Source organism: Mus caroli, unplaced genomic scaffold (genome assembly GCF_978045245.1).
Source record: "Mus caroli unplaced genomic scaffold, Mus_caroli_1 scaffold_12, whole genome shotgun sequence".
In the NCBI taxonomy this organism is placed as follows: Eukaryota; Metazoa; Chordata; class Mammalia; order Rodentia; family Muridae; genus Mus; species Mus caroli.
The window spans coordinates 35,870,413-35,891,357 of NW_028227267.1; the positions used below are offsets into that span (position 1 = coordinate 35,870,413).

Genomic DNA, 20,945 nt, shown 5'->3' on the forward strand with positions numbered 1-20,945 from the left:
ATTTGACCAGTTTTTGAAGTGCCCTTTCCTGGAGTCTCTCTTTTGACCCAGGGGTTAACTCTTGGCAACTTCTCCTTCCAAAATGAGACATTTCTCTCTGCTTCACTACAAGTCAAATGATTTGAATGGGGAGATTTTCTTAGGGCCATGGCATGGGTAGCGCATCTGTGATAGGATCTAAAGCTCTAGCATCATTGGATGTGGGCGATTCTTCTTCAATATAAATCTAGTTCTGGGGTGTATTCATGTAACATACAATCCTATTCCCCAGGAGGCCCTGTTTCCCAGAGGCCAAAAACATCCTCCTGCACCTTTACTTTTATGCAAGTTGGATTATATTTTTTAGTCTGCACATGCCTTGGAAGGACACATTGTTTCACTATACTGAGCCATGTGTTTTCATTAAATCTCTGTTTTACAACCCCATTTCGTTGCAAAGACAACTCCCTTATACTTGGCAATAGAGGAAGGCAGATTCAGGGAGGGCATCAACTTGTAAAGTTTACATCCATTCTTCAAAAGATAAAATCCCACATTATTCCCATCTCCAAAACAACCACACAAAATAGGTATCTGTGAACAAAGGCCTACAGGGATATTGAATTGCTGCTCCATAGTCCCATTACCTATCCCTTCTCCAGTTTCTACATTTTTGAGTTCTCAGTTCCAGGCCTGAGACTGTTCCAGATTGCATAATGATCCTGTATTCATGAGATGCTTAAGACTCAATATAATGGATAGGCGATGGATAGGGGATGGAAAGGCCTCTGGCCCAGTGAAACCTCGATTTTAATGGATCCATCATTTCAGGAGGGGATCTGTTTGGCATTGACATCTGTTCCTTCTGCCTTCTTGACCTGGGTGTGCTGAGTGCATGCTAAAATGATACTTAAACTCTCCAGTAAAATAGTGGAAAAATCATGTAAAGCCTTTCCAAATTGATTATGTTGTCTTGTCTACCTTCTTGAGCTATGTAATATCACTATGACAAGGCTCCAAAGTGTCTGGGGGGATGGTGGGGTAGTCAGAAGCCCAATCTGTCTCTCAGGTCGTCAGATGAATAGCCTTTATGGAGAACTGGAGAAAATGGGTAATGAAAAAGCAATAGTTATAGATTGGGTAGCTGATTATCTCTGAGCATGGAAAGCAATGCAGCATGCATTCCAATCAAATAGTATTGGGATGAATCCCTCCCTGTATTTACGTACAATAGGCCCAAAGTAAGAAGGAGGCCCATCCACCTTTTCCTGCACTCTACTAAGTGTTTTGTAGTGTTTTCATTAATGAAATCTTCTTTACTGCATGAGACCAGAACTCTGAAGTCTGAATGCACCATGAAGTTTCCCATCTATCCATAAATCATTCACTGTTTATTGACAAGTTTTGTCTATGAATTCTTTGCTATGGTTTGACACAATTCAAAGGGACTGGTAAAACGGTTGGTCCAGTATCTGGAAGAGCTTTTCAGCTACTCTTTGAGAAGTATCCTCTTCTTTTTATTTTATTTTATTTTATTAGATATTTTCTTCATTTACATTTAAAATGCTATCCCTAAAGTGCCCTATACCATCCCCCTGCCCTGCTCCCCTACCTACTCACTCCCACTTCTTGGGCTAAAATCAGGGCAGCTATTCTCAAGATAGGATATCATTCCCAACCATTGTGGCTAGTCATGTACCTCAGCACATACTGCAGTCCTACTGGCTCTGGATGGCATAAGCTAGTCAGCCATGCTGTGCTTGGAGGGCATTGTCAGCTAGTATCTGATGTGATGCAAGTAGGTCCTGGATTCCCTAGTGCTTAGCACCACCAAGCTGTGATTGCCTGTGTACAAGATGAAAGTAGTAAATGTCTGAGAACTTGGAATATCCTTTCCTTGATTTTTGCTATCAGACATACATGGAACTTAAAGCAATACACCAAGGATGCAGTGTAGCAAAAGCCTACAGACATGGACTCCTCATAGAGGACCAGTTGTGTTTGTGTGTGTCTGTGTGTGTGTGTGTGCGTGTGTGTGTGTGTGTGCGTGTGCGTGTGCGTGTGCGTGTGTGTGTGTGTGTATGTGTATGTGCTTGTGACCCCCATGGGTCCATGCATCCTTGGAATCTGGAGTCTACAGTGGGGCCTGTTGCAAGGTGATGCTGTCTCCATGTGCAGGGAGCCCCACCTTAGTCAGCACTGCTCTTTGTCTATATGTTCACCTTGGTGGCACAATGAAATACCATGAGGATTATATATAGCCATCCTGATACTGAGTCTCCTCCCTGCAAATACTGATTTTTTGCTCTCGGTAGCTGTGTAGCAATAAGAACCTACAACTGAGAATCTGTGTTCTGAAGATATATTTTTGAAAAAATGGTAACAGGGTTGAGGTGGGCCAGGACCTGTGGCACAGACTTCCTGGGAACTTTTTAGAAGGGTAGTCTTCCCTTCCAGGCCCATGAGGGAGGTCTTGAAGCCCTTTATCCCTTACTAAGGAACCCCAACCTGTGTTGTCCTGGCATCAAGATACTGAGTTTAATAAGCAACAGAAGGTCTCAGTATATAGGAGGCAGAATGTGACATCCACTGCATGAGGGTAGTCCAGGACATAGCCTGAATTCACGTGATCCTTGAAGCCTGTGTCATGGAGTAAATTCAGTGAGTAGAAGAATGGGTTAGATTTATTTCCTATACTCAAAGCAGACAGCAAAGGATGAAAGTCCTCTATGCATTATGAAAACTACTCAGAAGAGGGTGCTAGATCCTCAGTCCCCAAATTATCCAGAAGATGGGATAAGACAGATTGCCATCCAGTACCAAAGACATCCAGAGAGCATCTTAAGATCAAAGTCAGCTTGTGGTATAGCCCTAGGAGCAAGGAGGAGGAGTCTGCCGCCTGATGCCCTCTTCTGATGGTCAGAATGAAATTAAGGAGCTCTTGTACAGCAGCTGCAGCCTTGACAATTCCTGCTCCCTGTCAAACAAACTGCTTCCCAGAAGCCCCAAGCTCCTGATTCTATTACTGGAATTCCAAGCTCAAGCCCACCTTCTCTAGGAAGCTCCCTCTTTCATGCCCAGGATTCATAGTCACTTCCCCAGGACCATTAATTCTTTCTCTTTAACACTAGACCAAAGGCCATCTTGTGGCTGCCTCTTTCTGGTCTCTGTAGGTTCATTGTTCTCTCCTCCAAGAAGCCTGCTCAGTTTTGTCAGCATGTCTAAGGATGAACCTTAAAGGTAGTTAATGAATGCTCCAAGAGCAGTTGGAGTCACCACAACATTAGTAACATCACAGACAATGCCAGGGCTCTCCAGGTTACAATACAACATCTAGGGAAGGGACTTCTGATGTCACACAGGACAGCTCTTGCCTTCCTGCTGAGTACCTCACTCAAATTGACCTGAAGTCAAAGTGCCTTTTCCAGAGAGTGGGATAGATTGCCTTTTGGTACTCAAAATATTAAAAGGTGGCTATCAATCACCTTCCAATGCCAAACATATCCAGAAGAGATCCTTTGGATCCCCATGCAAATCCACATGAAATACCCAGACTCCAGAATAAGATACTAGGCAATATACAACATATCTAGATAAAGTGTGATAGATCCCCTTGCAGTACTGAACCTATCCAGAAGAGGTTAATACATGTCCAGCCAGTTTCTATGCTATGAGGACTGACCTGGACAGAATGGAAAATGTCACCACTAATGACCAATATATGGTTATGTTGGCCAGGTGTTCTGGAAGATTTTATGTGAGAATTGCAGCCCAGCTAGTTATTGCAGGAAAACAAAAACTGGAGCAAGGATTTGGTTCATGTCCTGAATCTTATTCTACAGAAAAATTTTAGCAACACTAATACATATTAGCAATGACCAATAGCTGTAAGGGAAGTAGTGTTATACTCTAAGCATACATCAGTGAAATATAATAGTGTGTTAGCTTTTTAAATGTGGTAAAGAAAATGCAGATGAATGGGGAATTATGTAGAATTGGAGAGATGAAAATAAGGCATGTATTTTGAGGCAGTAGGCATTTGTGGTGCATGATTTAACCTGAATCTCCCAAGGACAGCATGGTGTATGGAGTGAGGTACAGAACAGCTAGGAATAACACACAAAAACACTGTCTCAAAACCACCATGAGAGAGAGAGACAGAGACAGAGACAGAGAGACAGAGACAGAGAGAGAGAGACAAGAGACAGAGAGAGAGGGACACAGAGAGAGAGAGAGAGAGAGAGAGAGAGAGAGAGAGAGAGAGAAACAGACACAGAGATAGACACAGAGACAGAGACAGAATGAGACAGAGAGTGAGACAGAATAAGACAGAGAGACAGAGACAGAGAGACAGAGACACACAGAAACATAATTTAGGGACACAGAGAGAGACAGAAAGAGAGACATAATCTCACTCTGGTCTAGACTATTACCCATGAGGAGAACACAAGAGGTATTCATCTACCTTGCATTACTAATAAGATCATACATTATTTGAACATAAACTGAGTCATGGACTGAGTTGGGAAAAGTACAGCAGATCTCTGCTTTGCACACAGAAGCTTCAGTCTTGACAATATCTCTGTGAAAAAAAAACGTTGTTCTCATCACACTCAGAAGAAACTTTTGATACAAGATGGCACGCATTTATGGGTTTCTAAAAAGGAAATCTAGTTTAGTTCCTTAACTTGATAAGAGGCCTCAACCAGAAACACACACCACACTCTGTTCCTTAGTCAGGAATCAGGAGCATTTTCTTTACAGAGGGAACTTTGACAGAAGATTTCCATCATTGGTTCCATTTAACCATTTAGGTCCAAGAAAAAAAAAGCAACATTCTCTTGATGGGAAAAATTAAATCATCGTTACACAATGATATCATTATTTATATAATAACTTAAGAGAAGGTAAAGATAAACTATTTTAGACTTGAAATACTTACTAATTTTAGAAATGAAGAAGTGGTTCTTAATTATTGATATTCAAATATTTAGGATGGCTTTTGGGATCCAAAGTCAACCTTGACCATGTTAGTGGGTTGTGTACAAGACCAGCCCTGGCTACTTAAGACTATCTAAAATCAGTAGCCTGTCTCCCACAACCATATTGCAAATACATGAGCCACATGCTATCCTGCTCTCTGGTTGGGAAACTATTCTAGGAAACCATTTGTTTTGAAGGCTTTTGCAAAAGGCAAGAATTTACTCTGATGACATTATCTAATCCACATTGCCTTCCAAAGGCCTCATCTTTAATACCATAAATTGTTTCCACTCTTTTTCTACCTCACAATGAGGCTCAAATTTCAAGAAGAGATTTTTCTGGTGGGTGAGGGAAGACTTTGTTGAGACCAAAACAGGTGAGAGGAAAAGCCTGCCAGTGTCCTGACAGCTGGGAAGAGACAACCCTGAGAAAATCCTCCACCATGACAGATAGTAGCAGAGAGAGAAGTGCTGGGTGTATAGGTCATGTAAACTTCTGAATCAAGTGCGTTGTTCTTAATAAATAATGGAGAACTCATGAATGTCAGCTCAGTGTGGCCTCTCAGGACCTTTAGTGACTGAGCCATCTACTCCTTTCCTGTATGAATGCACCAACTATGAAAAATTGAGTTTTTTACTCATTTTTAGCAAAGGTTGACTTCAAGAAATGCCCGAGTACCTCTCCTCCCTGCTCCTTTCTTGCTGAGCCAATGTTCTCTGGATTGTTCATTGACTCCCCAGCATCAGTCTGGACTCAATATATTTCGTCCTGATCTGTCTTCTAAGCTGTTTCAACATTTGATTTCTGTGCCCATAGACCTTGTACTGAGTCTCAGTTCACACTCCAATTCCTAGAGATTTTCCCAGCCATTCACTGTCATAGAAGTATGCAAAGAATTCATTCACTGCTTTTTTTTTTACATTAGAACTTCATAAGTTTTAATTTTTATTCAAGGGAAAACAAAAAGTTACATAATTTGACATAAAATTCTTCCCATATGACACATATCCTTTATGTAACACTAAACTCCCAGTTTAGAGTTTAAATTCATGAATGCTAAGAAATTCACAAAGATGATTTTGATTTGCAACTGTGGAATATGACTGGCAGTATCAGTATAAAAACACTGGGTCCAGCCATGAGTCTTAAATGCTGTGTTTTCATGTGAAGGATATTCAACAAAGGAGTCAGACTTTGGTTCAGTTTGTAAACTTTGCACAAATTTTGTTATGATCGCCTGCTGACAACAGAGGAAGATACCCATAAACAAAAACAACCTTATAGTTTATTAATTATTATTGTTTTGTTTTGTTTTTCTTTCTTTGTTTTTTTTTTCCCTCCAGAGCTGTGAACCAAACCCAGAGCCTTGTGCTTGCTAGGCAAGCACTCTACCGCTGAGCTAAATCCCCAACCCCTAGTTTAATATTTTAATGCAAGCCATTGTAACTCTTTGGGTCTGAATTTTTAACCAGCTGGTACTTAATGTGAACCATAACCAGGGAAAGTACACAATGCTAAATTAACATAAAACATAAGTTGCAGCAGAAAAGAAAAGAGGACACCAAGAGAGGTAAAATCTGATACAGTCAGCTTCATTGGTTTGGGGGGTTGTTTTTGACATTGCCCAGGTGATTTTGTAATCTAAACCATGACAATTGTCATCTGCTTGGCAACAGTTGTTTTCTAACACTATAATTAAAAATACTACATAGTATAGAATAAACACTCTTTTGTTATAAGCTATTTGCCACTTACTATTTTTTGAATTAATTATTTACTTAAATGAATGCATGACACCAAGTGCTTGTTCCTGCAGCTATTTATTGACTATTATTTTTAGATGAGATAAGCATATTAATTACCAGCAAATAAATTGTTTTAAAAAGCATTGCTAAGTGTGAACAGTCATCAAAATGGGGGAGGCTCTCACTTGTATCTTTGGCTAAGAGCCTAGTGATTGGTAGTAATGCTTTTATAAGTATAAAATCTAATAATTTGCTTTGTGTATGTGATACATCTTAAACCATAAGTAAAATTTGCTCAGAAACTGGGTTTTATTTTAGAAGATGCGCTCAAACACAAAATGTGTTTTATAAGTTAAGTTTAAAGGCACATCATTGCTCTGTTTTATTATTTTAAAAAATTACTACAATTCACCTGTAGTAAAAAACCGTTTGCAGTTTTCTATAGCAAGTTTTATTCCTTTAACCTTGCTTCATATTGCAACAGAATTAATTTTAAAAAGGAAAAAAAAACCTAGGGTGAAATTAGTAACATGGTCTAATATAAAAAAAATCTTAAAAGCAATATTTCCAATTTAAACAGAATTTTGTTGATTTTTCTACAAAGTACAGAAATTGCCCCTCCTGTACTTTTTTCTCTCTCTTGCTTTAAGATGTTTAAAAGTTTTGAGATCTACAGATCTAGATTTGGGGAAATATTGAATTATTTTCAAAGACAGCTATTTTCTTTTACTCCTTGTAGAAAGTCTTGAAGACCTTTCCTCCCCTTCACCAAAATTCTCATTCTCACCTAAAGTAGCTGCATCCATTTTTTTCTCAGGTAAAAGAGACATTCTTACAAAGGTTCAAATCTCAAAGTCCCCAATTAAGTACTTAAATTGAGCACTCTTCCTTATGTGTGCACGTGTCTGTTATTTTGCAGTAATTTTTAATACTGAAATTGAATCTTTTTAGCTTTCCAGAAATACCTTGGTGAGCCCTAAACAGTTTCTAACCACTTAATAATTGTGACCCCACCAGCCCCTTCAAATAGATCCTTAACCACAAGTGTGCTTGGCCATTCCCAAACCATAGCCTCTGTCCAAAAAGAAAAGATAGGGCTTTGTGAGGCAGAAAGGAAGTGAGAGAAAACAAAACAAATGTAGCTCAAGCTGAAAGTGAAAAGTGCTTGGACAGATTGGTATTTTCTTTTCTGCATGGCATCCTGCCAATCTTCTTTGCCCCACACCCCACTCCTCAATAAGGTCCGGTTTTTGCATGTAAGAAAATGTTGTTATCTGCCACACCACGGAACCCCCATAAGTACTTTGCTTTATTTTGTTTTCTTCTGTCCTCATCAGACTGATAACCTTCACCCATCCTGTCAACACCCCAACTCTGGGGGAACTTAAGTGTTGGTGGAAACCCTGCAGACCCCCGATGCAGAATCCCACTGGATGCCTTTCATGCCACTTATTTTCAGTAGCTAGATTCCCCCACTAGAGTGGTTGCAGTGAGAACTGGAAATTTTCATTTACCTTTTCCCAGCCCTCCAGGTCCCCAGTTCTGAGCTGCTCACTGGGGAGCACAGCCTTGCTTGCTTGCTCCTGAAGGCTTTAATTTGCATGCTCACCCCCAGGTGGTTCTCAGAGGCTAGAAGGTCCAAGCCCCTCTGTCCTCCACTCGGGCCCCCAGCCAGGGCTAGAGCCAGAGGCCCCTGAGCCTTCTGGGTTGCCCATGGGCAGTGCACTCTGCTGTCCCTCCGCCCTCTCTGGCTGTGCCAACCCCCTGCCCGCAGAGTGCCACTCACCTGGGCCACAGTAGTCACTTACCTGCTTCTAGGGGCAAATGCCTGTGGGGGCAGACAGACACTCCAGCTTCTCAGGAGGCCTGCGCCCCTGGCCCACAGGAAAGGGGCCAAAGACTCTCGTGGGTGGGTTGAGGGGCGGGGGTCCCGGCTAGAATTCCAGTGTGTGAGAGTAAAGGGGTGTAGGGGGCTGTGTGGCCCCTCGGAATCTACTTGGGTTAACATTGGGACTGGGTAGGTTAATGGGGGCCACCTGGGGGGAGCTAGAGGTCTCCAGAGGAACCTCCCACAGCGGGGACACCCTGATACCAGGGTCCTATGCCAGCTTGAACAGATTTCGTGTATAAAATACTCATATGTTCACTTTTCATCGAACTTCCCCAAACTGACTCTACTTGGACAGTCACATTTAAAATTGAACGTGCACCATCTGGGTGGGATTCTGTGCTGCAGAATGTGTTTCCGTGCCCCCACGTTTATTTCCCCTGTGCAAGTTCCCTCTGTAGCCTCCCGAGGGGTGTGGGTATGGGCCCCATCTTCCCAACTAAGGAGTAAAAACCTTGGCCCAGGCTTCCTGCTGGTGACCCCTCAGGTTCATTATGCATGGAGTAGTGCACACAGCCCACCATGGTTTAATCCCTGCAAGTGTGCACTCTTGCTTCATGCCCCAAGTTTACTTTTCTTTTTTTTTTTTTTTGATTTTTAATATTTTTATTACATATTTTCCTCAATTACATTTCCAATGCTATCCCAAAAGTCCCCCATAGCGCCCCCCACTTCCCTACCCACCCATTCCCATTCTTTTGGCCCTGGCATTCCCCTATATTGGGGCATATAAAGCTTTGCAGTTCAAATGCACACCCTGGGCAGGAGCAGCCCAGGGCCTGGGGGCACACTCATCCTGTGCATGTGGGCTTTATCTGTGCGGGGGCACAACACTTCTCCCCTTCCTGGGCTCCTTGCTCTCCTACCTCTAGTAGCCCCAGCACTCCCCTACCAGATGGTCTATCCTCCCAGAGTATCCACCAGGGAGGTCCTCCAAGTCAGAGGCAGAATTTGGTCTCCCACTAAGCTTGCCATACCCCAAAGACCATTTGTGAGAATGAGTCCCTTTCAAATGTCTCCCTGTAGAAAAACTGAAAGTAGAAATAAAGGAAGCAATCTCTGAGCAGATGTCTCACACCCCTATTAGCATACTTGCAGCATTGGGTTACAGGGTCCCAGGAGCCCCATCCCTGTTCTGTGGCCCCACACTGGTGAACCCCAGGTGCTTTCATGCCAGCTTCAGATCTCCCCCAGGTCGCCCCATACCCCACACGACTAGGCCCCCGGAGTGAGGGAGGGCAAAGGAGAACAACTATGTAGGTATAAATATTGAGCCATAACATTGATGCTCCGGGCGCCTCCCCTCCCCTGTGCTCTGGGCACACTCTGGGCTGCTCAGCATGCCCCCTCTTGTCCTGCTGCCTCCTGCCTGGCCCTCATCCCCCAGGGGCCCCAGCAACCTTATCCTCTGAAGATTGCATGAGCCCTGTTGGGGAAGAAAAGTAACTTGGTTTTTCTCCTAGAAACCCAGCCTGATTAGGGAGCCAGGGCGAGTAGAGGGGAGGAGAAGGGAGCTGGTGGAACCCGGTGGAAGTCTCCAGGGCAGACTGATCACGATTTCTCCTCCTGCCTCCTCCTCCTAGGTGCAGAGATTGTGGGCAGACTCTGTAATCACTGAGGAGGGTGAAGAGGTGGGATTGGTGCTCTCCACAGTGGCAGTGGCCCAGCACAGAGACTTGGCTAGGTGGAGTTTCCTGGAGGCTGCACGAGGCTTGTGCCCAAGGGCAAGGAGGTTGGTCAGTCCTGCCCTGTGGCCACGATTCCGACTCCAGGCATCCCTAAGGCCTGTAAGGCAGGAGTGCACATCCTGGTTCCACTGTGCTGCACCGATAGCCTGCAGCCAGCATGGAGAATGACAGCCTGAGTTTCACCTATCAGCAGTATGAGTGCTTGGAGGAGATCTGCTAAGGCACCTAAGGGTAGGTGTTCAAGGCCCGCTACCTGAAGAAAGGTGGCTGCTTCAGGACTCTGAAGCTCATATGAGTGCAGACCAGCTATTAGGACATGCGGCTCTCCACCATCCGCTAGGTGGCAGTGCTAAGGCACCTGGTGAATTTGAGCACCCCAACTTGGTCAGGTGAGCCAGGAGCCCTGGCTATGGGGTCCAGGAAGGTGCTGGGCAAGGGGCTGCTGGTGGCCTAACTAAAGTTAAGAGTTGAGTTTCCCCAGATAAAACCGGTGACCCTGCTAGACAGCGCAGAAAAAGAGACCAGCTGTGGCTTCCAGGCAGCCAAGCTATTCTGAAGAGCTTTCCTCTGCCTGCCCCAAGGGGTCCGGGGATTGGGTGTCTTTTAGGGACAAAACCAGACAACCCCAGAAATGACCCTCCAGCCCTTACTTAACTTTCCTGTCCTTGGGGGGATTTTTGAGAGACAGAGTGAGATAGTTATCCAACTTGCAGATAATTAGACCAAAACTTTAAGGGTGGAGCATAATGTAAATAAAGTTTAAGAAAATGCAGAAATGTGCAAGAATGTGTTTACCAATCACACCCACAGTGGTGACTTTTTTATATATATATAATTGTAAAATGGCTTCTGATACTCTTAGAAGTTCAGAAGTTTAGACTCTGACACCTGGTGTTAAATATTGTTTGAAAAATGTCTTTCAAAGCTGGGTACTGGGAACACTGAACCAGGGAGATCCAAAGTTCAAGACCCTCCTGAGTTAAAAAAAAAACCCTGTCTGAGAAAAGAAAGGGAGGGGGAGTGAGTGGTAGGGTGGAGGGCAATTGCTTCTGAAAAGGTTTTCTCATTGTTTCATTTAGTATCTGTGGACTGGTATGATCTAACTTAGAATGCCTTTCTCACAGGTAAGATGTGAGTCTGCACTTAGATTCTAAAGCCTCTGTTTTCCCTGGAAGAGTTGTGCAGGTGGGTGGGGGAGGCACTCCTAACCCACTCTCCTGTGATTGAAGAGAATGGTGTTTTCTTGAAGATGCTGGGATTTCCCCATTGTGCCTTTTCTCATTCTCTCTTTTAAACAGATGCATAGCTGGAAGTTAAAAGGGAATGCACAGACTTTTCTACAAATTAGGTAATGAGTTAACATTCTCAGGTCTTCTTTTTAGAGAGATGATCTTGGCATCTTCATCCTGTCTTCTCATTCCTGTAGGGATTCCTTACAACAAACATGTGCCTACTGTATGCCCTGGTGCGTCCCAGGCTTGATGAGACAATAGTGTCCTACACACAGATTTGCTCTACTTTTATGGTTCGTAATCTTGAATTCTGGAGCCTTTGTCAGAATAAGACTGTGCGGCCAGAGTGTTCCCATTCCACAGGTGAGTTCTGTTTGTCATCCTTGTAGACTGTTTGAATCTATCTTTGGAGAAAGTATTCCATGGCCACTGTGTGCTCCTTGAGATTCGTGTTTACTCCTTCAGGTTAGTCCAGCCTTGAGTAGACTTTGAAGGTACAGATAGAACCAGAGGCTGATGAACACCTCTTCCAAATGACTAGCTTGTCCAGTCACTGGTTTTTAAGCTTTTCCCATGTTATTTTATTTCAGGATTATCAAATTGACTCCTTTTCTTTGATTTCTGGAGGTCATCTGCAGACTTTGAATGATAATCCCACTCAATCTTATATAAAAGCACTAAGGTTAGTTGTCCTGAAACTACTTAAGCAGCTACTCAACATCCTGTAGGAAGACAAAACACGAAATTAAGTTCATATAATAGCGGACAATTTACTCCAAAAGAGAGAGCAGGGTTTGTAGACAAGAGCAAACAGCCAATAAGGCTCAGAAACCAGTGGGGCTGTACAGTCTGGAAATGGGACAACAATGTATGGTAGCGTGCCATTCCTGACAGACATGGTCAGAATTCCTCCTCATCCTTAGGGAATAAGCCACCTCCAGATGAAAATTAAAATTGTTTCCTTCAACTACCCTCCCCAGCACACAAAGAAACCTGTCTTGATTTATACCAGGACAACCAGGTTAGGAACATTAGCCAAAACCTTCTCAAGTCTCATAATCTCTGGATAATTTAGAAGTTCAGTTTATTTATTATTTTTAAAATATTTTTAAATTAAGTATCTTCATTATTTACATTTCAAATGTTATTCCATTTCCTGCTTTTTCCCCCTAAAACCCCCAGTCCCATCCCCCCTTCCCCTGCTCACTATCCCGCCTATTACAGCTCCCTGGTCTTGGCATTCCCTTACACTAGGGCATTGAGCCTTCACAGGACTAAGGACCTCTCCTTCCATTGATGATCAACAAAGCCATCCTCTGCTAAATAGGCAGCTAGAGAAATGGTTCCCTCCACGTGTACTCTTGGGCTAGTGCTTTAGTCCCTATGATCACTAGAGGTACTAGTTGGATCTTATTGTTCCTCCTATGGGGCTGCAAACCCCTTCAGTACCTTGAGTCCTTTCTCTATCTCCTCCATTGTGGTCCCTGTGATCAGTCCAATGTTTGGCTGAGAGCATCCTCCTCAGTATTTGACATGCACTGACAGAGTCTCTCAGGAGGTAGCTATACCAGGCTCTGGTCAGCAAGCTCTTGTTGGCATCCACAATAGCACCTGGGTGTAGTGACAGTATAGGGAATGGTTAGACAGATGGGGCAGTCTCTCAGTGACCTTTCATTCAGTCTCTGCTCCACACTTTGTCTCTCTGTCTCCACCCATGGGTATTTTGTTCCCCATTCTAAGAAGGACCAACATATCCACACTTTGGTCTTCCTTCTTTTTGAGCTTCATGTGGTCTGTTAATTGTATCTTCGGTATTCCAAGCTTCAGGGCTAGATCCACTTATAAGTGAGTGCATACCATGTGTGTTCTTTTGTGATTGAGTTGCCTCACTCAGGATGATATTTTCTAGTTCTATTCATTTGCCTAAGAAGTTCATTAATTCACTGTTTTTAATAGCTGAATAGTACTCCGTTGTGTAAATACATCTCATTTTCTCCATCCATTCCTCTTTCGAGGGACATCTGGTTTCTTTCCAGCTACTAGCTATTATAATAAGGCTCCTATGAACACAGTGGAGTATGTGTCATTATTACATGTTGGAGCATCTTCTCGGTATATGCCCAGGAGTGTTATTGCTGGGTCCTCAGGTAGGACTATGTCCAGTTTTCTAAGGAACCAGGAAACTGATTTCTAGAGTGGTTTTCAATCATCAGTGGACTCAGTTACCAAATAAAATGACATAGACTAAAAGACTGGAAAAGTAAACAGCACCCAGGATTTTGCTGCATACAGGATATGCACCTCAATGACAAAGACAGATACTATCTTGGAATTAAAAGCTGAAAAACAATTTCCCAAACAAATGTTCCCAAGAAATAAGCTGAAGTAGGCATTCTAATATCGAATAAAATGGACTTTCAGCCTAAAGTTTTCAAAAAACGTAAGGAGGGCACTTCATATTCATCAAAGGAAAAATCTACCAAGATAAACTCTCAATTCTGAACATCTATGCTCCATCTGCACAGGCAACCAAAGCCATAAAAGAAATTTTACTGAAGTTCACAGCACACATTGTAACTCACACAATACTCGAGGGAGACTTCAGTACCCCACTGTCATCAATGGTCAGATAATGGATAGAGATTCTAAACAGAGACACAGTGAACGTAACAGAAGTTATGAACTAAATCAATTTAACAGATATCTATACAACATTTCATCCTAAATCATAAGAATATACTTTCTTCTCAGTACCTCAGGGCACCTTCTGCAAATTTGACCATATAATCGTTCACAAAGCAGGCCACAACTGATTAAAAAAAAATTGAAATAATGTGATGCAACCGATCAGATCACCAAGGTCTAAGGCTGATCTTCAATAACAACAAAAACAACAGATTGCCCACATACACATGGAAGCTGAACAATGCTCTCCTCAATTATAACTTGGCCAAGGAAGAAATAAAGAAACAAATGAAAGACTTTTTAGAATTTAGTGAAAATGAATTTACAACACACTCAAACTTATGGGATACAATGAAAACCATGTTAAGTGGAAAACTCATAGCTCTCAGTACTTCCTAAAAGAAACTGGAGAGAGTATATACTAGCAGCTTGACAGAACATCTGAAAATTCTAGAGCAAACAGAAGCAAATATACCCAAGAGGAGTAGATGCTCTGAGATAATCAAACTCGGGGCTGAAATCAAGCAAATGAACAAAAAGCACTATACATGAATCAACAAAACCAGAAGCTGATTCTTTGAGAAAATCAACAACATAGAAAATCCCTTATCTAGACTAACCTGATGGCTCAGAGACAGTATCCAAATTAATAAAATCAGAAATGAAAGAGGAGACATGATGACAGAAACCAAGGTAATTAAAAAAAAATCATCAAATCCTACTACAAAGATGTATTCAACAAAACTGGAAAATATGTATGATATGGACAATTTTCTTGACAGATACAGGCAAAATTAAATCAGGATCAGATAAAACATATGAACTGTCCCATAACCCCTAAAGAAATACAAGCAATGGGTAAAATCTCCCAACCAACAAAAGCTGGGGACCAGATGTGTTTAATGCAGAATTCTTTCAAACCTACAAAGAAGACCTAATACCAATTCCCTTCAAACTATTCCACAAAATACAAACAAAAAGAATAATACCCAATGTGCTCTATGGAGCCACAGATACACTGATACCAAAGCCACATAAAGACCCAACAACGAAAGAACTTCTGAATTTCACTAATGGATACCAGTGCAAAATTATGCAATTCACTTCTCAAAAACCAAATCCAAGAACAAATCATTAAGATCATTTGTCATTATCAAGTGGACTTCATCCCATGGATGCAGGGATGCTTCAATATACAGAAATCCATCTGCATAATCCACTATCTAAACAATCTCAAAGAAAAAACATTACATGATCATTTCATGCTGAGAAAGCATTTGACAAAATTCAACATCTATTTATGATAAAAGTCTAGGGAAGATCAGGAATTCATGGCCCATACCTAAACATAGTAAAATCAATATACAGCAAATCAGTAGCCAACATCAAACTAAAGGGAGAGAAACTGGAAGCAATCCCACTAAAATCGAGGAGTAAACAAGGCTGCCCTCTCAGTCCCTACCTATTCAATATTGTACTCAGAGTCATATCCAGAGTAATTAGACAACAGAAGGAGGACAAAGGGATACACATTAGAAAGAAAGAAGGTAAATTACCACTATTTGAAGATGATAGGATCATATACTTAACTGAACACAAAAGTTCCACCAGAGAATTCCTTCTTTTTTCTTTTTCTATTTTTAAAATTTTTTTCCTTTATAATTTTAAACTCCAGATTTTATTCCTCTCCTGGTCCAACCCCATACCATATCCCATACCTCCACCACACACCCCTGTGCCACAGGATGTCCCCACCCCCACGCCCACCCAAACCAGAACTTTGAACTCTCTAGGGCCTCCATTCTCTTGAGGCTTATGTGCATTTTCTCTGACTGAATCCAGACCTGGAAGTCCTCTGCTGTATATATTTTGGGGGCCTCATAACATCTGTTGTATGCAGCCTGGTTGGTATTGCAGTGTCTGAGAGATCTCCAGGGTCCAGGTTTACTGAGTGTTCTGGTCCTCCAACAGGGTTGCCCCCCCCCCCCAGTCCTCAGCTTCTTCCAGCTTTCTAACAACAGGGGTTAGCAGCTTTCCATAATTCAACCACAGGGGTCAGCACACAACCAATGGTTAGAAGCACTGTCCACCAGAGAACTGCTAAACCTGATATACAACTTCAGCAAAGTGGCTGGATATAAATTACGTCAAACAAATCAGTATCCTTCTTTTACTCAAAAAATAAACAGGCTGAGAAAGAAATTAGGGAAACCACATCCTTCTCAATAGTCACAAACAAAAGAAAATACCTTGAAGGTGACTCTAACCAAGCAAGTGAAAGATCTGTATGACAAGAACTTCAAGTCTCTGAAGAAAGAAATCTAAGAACATCTCAATAGATGGGAAGATCTCCAGCTCTCATGGATTGGCAGGATTGATATAGTAAAAATGGCCATCGTGCATCTACAGATTCAATGCAATCCCCATCAAAATTCCAAATCAATTGTTCTTATACTTAGAAAAGCAATTTGCCAATTCATTTAGAATAACAAAAAAAATGTCTTAGAAGCATAAACAAAAGCATCACAGGAGAAAATTTGGAGACAAGATGTGGAACAGAGACTGAAGCAAAGGCCATCCTGAGACTTCCCACCTGGGGATCCATCCCATATACAGACACCAAACTCAGACACTATGAAAGATGCCAAAAAGTGCTTGCTGACAGGAGCCTGCTACAGCTGTCTTCTCATAGGCTCTGCCTGAGACTGATAAATACAGAGGTAGATGCTTGCAGCTACCCTTTGGTCCTAGCCTAGAGTCCCCAATGGAGGAGTTAGAGAAAGGACTGAAGGTGTTAATGGGCTTGCAAACATAGAAAGAACAACATCAGCCAACCAGATACCCCAGAGCTCACAGGGACTAAACCACCAATCAAAGAGTACATATGGAGCAACCCATGGCTCTACCTACATATGTAGCAGAGAATGGCCTTGCCAGACATGAATGGAAAGAGACGCCCTTGTTCCTTTGAAGGATCGATGGCCAAATGTAGGGAATGCCAGGGCAGGGAGACAGCAGTGGGTGTGTGAGTGGGGAACTCTCTTATAGATGCAGGTGGAGAGGGCATGAGATAATAAGTTCTGAACCAGAAACCAAGAAAGAGGATAAAGTTTGAAAAGTAAGATTAAAATATTTTAAAATAGAAAAAAAAAAGAAAGAATTGAAGGCCCAGAAATGAAAACACACGTATGGATACTTGATTTTTGACAAAGAAGTCAAAAATATACAATGTAAAAAAGAAACCATCTTCAATAAATGTGCTGGTGCTACTGGCAGTAAGTATGTAGAAAAATTAAAGTAGATCCATATTTATCACCATGAATAAAACTCAAGTCCAAGTGGATCAAAGACCTCAACATAAAACCAGATTCACTGAATCTAATTCAAGAGAAATTGAGAAAGAGCTTCAAACTCACGAAATAGGGGCAATTTTTCTAAACACAGCTCTCATGGCTCAGGTCTAACATCAAAACTTGATAAATGGGACCTCATGAAACTGAAAAACTTATGTAAGCCAAAGGGCATAGCTAATAGGACAAATAGGCAAACTACATATTGGGAAAAATTCTTCACCAACCTTTTGTACTTGCCCTTGTGGTACTTGGAGTCTGATTGGTTCTGTCAACAGCTGGAAGGACCTGGTCACAATAGCTGCCTTACTGTGTAAGAATGTAATGTCTGCAGGCCATTGCTGCTTTACTCTTGTTTTCTTCATTGTACTCTGAAACTATGGAACCTACCTGGATTTATTTGGCATTTTAATTTTCCTGTGTGTGAAGTTTGTTTTATGCGTTTTTTTCAGGATCTGGAGTTATGGGAACTTTGTTGGGATCTGAGGATTTGTGTGATGCACAGTTTGTAGGGCATGCTACTGTTGAACCTTTAGAGGCTCATATTGATCATCAGGGTACTTTGTTCTCTGTGTTTACCTTGGTGTCACATAGGAATGGCCTGGGGTAGGAGGTGTTATAAAACCTTTTTCCTTGTAAATACTAGTTATGTCCTCTGAGAATTCATGTAGCAATAGGAACAAAGGATTATCCCTGCCTTAAAACTAAGAGGAGAAAAAAGCCTTAAATCTAAGGACCAAAGACTATGGCACAGTCTTGTAGAAACATCTCACAGAACTAGTATATTCCTTCAGGCTCACGTAAGAAACGCTTGGAGATCAGCTATCTCCATTTGATCCCCTGGCTCTGCTGTCCTCTGCCCAAGATATTTAATCAGTACCAATAGGACCCACTTTGAAGGAGCAAGGATGTGGCATACAATTGGCTTGGGTATTCCAAATACAGCCTTTTTACACATGATACTTGATTGCTTAGTTCAGAGGATTATTTGCTCTTTGGGCCATGCTCTACCACAGGATGAACATTGAATTCACCATCATTAAATCACAACATGAGAAGACAATGTTGGATATGGAAAAATGATGCAGTCAATAAGTGATACCATTGAGAAGTACAAGGAATTCATAGAAGATAAGGATAGGACTTTGACCAAAAGTAATAGCTCTGTTCTATAATATCTGTTTCTTAATAGTAGACCTTCCTTGAGGCAAGAGTCTTGGATTTGTACCTTTGGACACAGTTTTCCTAAGTGTGAAGATTGTCCAAGATTGTCTTTATTCTTCCAAATTCAGGATCCTCTTTATAGAAACAATTTCCACCATGCTGAGAATCACAAGCAACCCGGATCTCTAGGGTTCTGACAGCAGATTAAAAGATATGGGATCCTGTGGTCTCTCTTCCCCCACCTGCTTGAACCTGCTTGCTCAAGGGTGGAGTTTCCTGCTCATTCGTTCTGCCACGCCCACTGCTGGACCCTGTCAGCTTTGCTGCTTGGAGGCACACACGTGTTCATCCTGCTACTGGACCCCGAGTTACTTGGCGGGAAATTGGGTTCCCTCCCCCTTCCTTTATAACTAAAAGTTGGAATTAGTAAAGGGGGGCCTTGAACATGGAATCATCTTGGCCTCATTCTTTCTCCCGCCCCGTCTAGCTTCCTCTCTTTTCAGCTCGAACTGCCATTCTCAGTTGAACCGTTCGCGTTGCGGACTGCGGGCGGGCCACAACAGGATCCATGACAAAAATGGAAAGATTTTATAACTTTTGGGTATCCTCTCCTCCCTCAGAGGGGATTTGCCCTCTCCCTACTGATGGTTTTCTGGTACCACAGACATATAAGCACCCATGGGGAACATTTCTTCTTCTGTGATGTACATGGGACACTGTTGGTGTCAGAGTTTTCAGAAGTCCTTTGATTCTTGTGGCATGTGGCTGGTCTCTGGATTTGACCTGCCTCTATTTGGTACTGATGGGTATACTGTGGACTCCAGTCTGGGGCTGTTTGGGTATCAGGACTCTTGCAGGGATCATAGTACTTGGAGGAGTGGCAGACAAAAGGAAGCTTGCTGGGAATCACCTTTTTTTGTTTTTTTGTTTATTTGTGGTTCAGCTTCAGGCACACCTACCTCCTGAAAGAATGCAATCAATTGAAGGAAAAAGTAAGGATGTTGCTGAATAAGACCAGAAAACTGCTGGTAGAGCAGGCAGACCAGGGAGCATCTTATGTTGAAGAAAAGAGGTTCTGTGATGAGGTCAGCAAGAACATGCATCCCAAGTGCTAAGCAGTAGCAGGTAGGATGATGTGTATCAGAGGCAGATTGCCCTCATGGCTAACCATAAACATAGACAATCCAATGTAACATCCACCAACTTATCCAGGCACTCACCTGTGTCTCCTCCAAGTGTTTATTTAGGTGATCATCTACAAGGCTTTCTCTGGAGGTAGCCTTTTTCAAGAAACTGTATGTTTAGCAAGCAAATATTTCTGCTCTGCTAGAATGTGCAGTTTACTAAGGGAGATTAGTTGATTACACATCACAACTCTACATGACATTAAGTTTGCAGGGTACTTGGCTGGAGCCTTTCTTTAGAATAGTAGAGATGGAATAGTAGAGAGCTTTGAAGGAAGAAGTCCTGAAGCTCATTTGCTTTATAGGGATCAGGTGGGATTCCTGGAAGGAAGTAGATTGCCATGGATGAGAGCTTAGTGGAATAGACAAATAAGTGGATTTCATTGTTGCCTTTTGGAAGTTTTTGCTCCCCACCCCAACCCTTTCACCGTAGATCTTGATTCACACTAAGTGAGCCTGAGTAGCAGCTTGTCAGTCCTATTTTCTTTGAGTGCTGTTGGAGTTGGAGTTCCTGGGCCTTCTGGTCTGGTGCTGGCTGAATGAGCAGGGATGTAGGAAAGGCTTCTCACAGTCTCAGGTTTGGTGTGAGAGTTTTGAGGCTTCATGAAAAAATTTCTCCATATATAGCCCTCATTCTGACCAAGAAGAATGTTGTCTAGATCTTTCTATTTCCTAGTAAGAATACCAGAGTTGTGTTTCTCAGTTGAAACATCTACTCTGCATAGTCTAAATTTTTTGTTCCACTAGCATGACAGATTCTTCATTGTTTTTTCTCCCTTATGATTTTAGATGTGTGTGTGTGTGTGTGTGTGTGTGTGTGTATGTGTGTTTATGGATGCTTATGCCAATCTGTACCTTTGTGGGTATTTTGTAAGGCCAGTTAAGGACATCTGATATTTTGTAGTCATTCTCTAACTTAGTTCTTTGGGCCTACGTCTCTCAATAAACCTGATACTTCCTATTGTCTAATGTCCAGTAGAGTTTTCATCTCCTGTCCACTACCAGGTAGAGATCTGTTTCTTCTTTATATCAACAAATCATTAAACA

At 42.1% G+C, this 20,945-nt stretch overlaps 1 long non-coding RNA gene across 1 annotated transcript in view; it reads left to right on the plus strand.

The window, feature by feature from the left end:
- LOC147001723 (uncharacterized) overlaps nt 1-20,945 on the plus strand; it is a 227,414-nt gene that overhangs the window by 30,070 nt on the left and 176,399 nt on the right. The gene's annotated exons all lie outside the window — the stretch shown is intronic.